Here is a 2,500-nt window from a genome sequence, read left to right as displayed (position 1 = left end):
TCACGGTTTGCGCACTAAGTACGGCACACGTTGCACGGTCGCAACACTTGCTCGTCCCTTGTGTTCGTAGGCAAGGTCATGGTTTTGCGCGTCTGCGTCTGCCACACTTGTGATGCGACCCTGCTATGGATCGGCATGATTATGACTGAACGCCTCTAAGTGTTGCATGGTTGCAACACTTGCTCGTGCCTTGTGTCGGTAGGCAAGTTCACGGTTTGCGCACTAAGTACGGCACACGTTGCACGGTCGCAACACTTGCTCGTCCCTTGTGTTCGTAGGCAAGGTCACGGTTTTGCGCTCGGCTGGAATTGGTGATTCGACCCTGCTATGGATCGGCATGATTATGACTGAACGCCTCTAAGTGTTGCATGGTTGCACCACTTGCTCGTGCCTTGTGTCGGTAGGCAAGTTCACGGTTTGCGCACTAAGTACGGCACACGTTGCACGGTCGCAACACTTGCTCGTCCCTTTGTGTTCGTAGGCAAGGTGACGGTTTGCGCTCGGCTGGAATTGGTGATTGCGCTCGGCTGGAATTGGTGATTCGACGATCTAGAGCTCGATTGAGACTCGTAGACCCGTCGGATGCTCTCCTTCAATCGGTTGAATGAGTGTCGATATTTGCAATCTTGGGGGTCAAAATTTTTTTTATGGTTGCCCGGGTGTTTTTCGTATTCGTTCCTGTCAGCGGGGGGTCAGCGCCCAAAAGGGGGAAAAATTTTTTATTGATCCTCATGGCACGCGGCACCTCATGTGCGCCACACGGTTCGCGCGGCTGCGGTACTTGTGTGTGCGGTTGCGTGCACTTGTTGCGCACAGCTGCGGCACAGTTAAGCAGTTGCTGGTGCGGCCGTTGCACATGTTGCGCACTGCGACAGCGAGATTGGGTGTTCAAAATTTTTTATGGTTGGCCAGGTGTTTTTCGGGTTCCTCCTGTCAGCGGGGGGTCAGCGCCCAAAACACCTATATAGGGGACCAAATTTTTTGATCCTCGTGGCACGCGGTGCGGTGCTGCTGCGGCACCTCATGTGCGTCACTCGGTTCGCCCGGCTTTGGTACCTGTGGGTGCGGTTGCGTGCACCTGATGCGCGCAGCTGCGGCACAGTGCGGCATTGGCTGGTGCGGCCGTTGCACATGTTGCCCACTGCGACAGCGATTGGGTGTTCAAAAATTTTTATGGTTGGCCAGGTGTTTTTCGGGTTCCTCCTGTCAGCGGGGGGTCAGCGCCCAAAACACCTATATAGGGGACGGAACTTCGGAGTGCTGAGGCGCGTGATGTGCACGGGCGAGGCGCCCTGTGCACGCGTTGCCTACTGTATGGGTTGCATCGGATCTTCTCTCGCGTTCAGCGTGTCTGTTGCCCCTGGCTTTCTTGCTCGCTCGCTCGGCCGTTGTGCCGGCTAGTGGGCGGAGCTTCGGGCATGCTGTACATGCATTGGCGCACGAGTTGTGTTGGCTTTGATGCCCGGCGCGGTCGTGGCTGTGTGAGCTGTGCTAATTTGCCACGAGGTGGTTGGGTGCTCGGCTTCTCAACGTGTCCATCGTGCTCATGCCCGTGTGCACGGCTTGTGCTTTTTTTGGGTCTCTGTGCTTGCTTTCCCTTCGCCGCAGCGGAATCGTGTCCCTACTCGGTGCTGACAGCTCAACTGCAAGGTTCCTTGTGCATCTTGGCAGAGGGCTTGGACATGCGGTTTGGCAGGCCACACTGCAGCGTTCTGTTGTTGTTGGTTCCCTTGCCGCTATGTGGGCTTTCGGATGTTCGGTATGTGTTGGCTCAGGTGGGGAGTTTGTCAAGGCAGCTCTCCTTCCTGCACTGATATTTTCAATGTCGGAATCGACGGATGACGCTTCGCGGTTGCGCGGCCTTCGGGCCAGTGCTGCGACGTTTACGAGGGATGCTACCTGGTTGATCCTGCCAGTAGTCATATGCTTGTCTCAAAGATTAAGCCATGCATGTGCAAGTATGAACTAATTCAGACTGTGAAACTGCGAATGGCTCATTAAATCAGTTATAGTTTGTTTGATGGTACCTGCTACTCGGATAACCGTAGTAAAGCTAGAGCTAATACGTGCACCAAAGCCCGACTTCTGGAAGGGCCGCATTTATTAGATAAAAGGCCAATGCGGGCTATGCCCGATGTTTTGGTGATTCATGATAACTCGACGGATCGCACGGCCTTCGTGCCGGCGACGCATCATTCAAATTTCTGCCCTATCAACTTTCGATGGTAGGATAGTGGCCTACCATGGTAGTGACGGGTGACGGAGAATTAGGGTTCGATTCCGGAGAGGGAGCCTGAGAAACGGCTACCACATCCAAGGAAGGCAGCAGGCGCGCAAATTACCCAATCCTGACACGGGGAGGTAGTGACAATACATAACAATACCGGGCTCTTCGAGTCTGGTAATTGGAATGAGTACAATCTAAACCCCTTAACGAATATCCATTGGAGGGCAAGTCTGGTGCCAGCAGCCGCGGTAATTCCAGCTCCAATAGCGTATA

The 2,500-nt window shown here is 54.4% G+C and overlaps 1 pseudogene; it reads left to right on the top strand.

Moving 5' to 3' along the window:
• Nucleotides 1-1,899: 1,899 nt before the first annotated feature.
• Nucleotides 1,900-2,500, top strand: LOC149824422 (18S ribosomal RNA; annotated as a pseudogene; the record flags this gene model as incomplete).

This window comes from Nuphar pumila, chromosome 10 (assembly GCF_984573655.1).
Source record: "Nuphar pumila chromosome 10, dmNupPumi1.hap1.1, whole genome shotgun sequence".
NCBI lineage: Eukaryota > Viridiplantae > Streptophyta > Magnoliopsida > Nymphaeales > Nymphaeaceae > Nuphar > Nuphar pumila.
The sequence above is the reverse complement of the archived record's forward strand: the minus strand, read 5'-3'. Positions and strand labels throughout refer to the sequence as shown.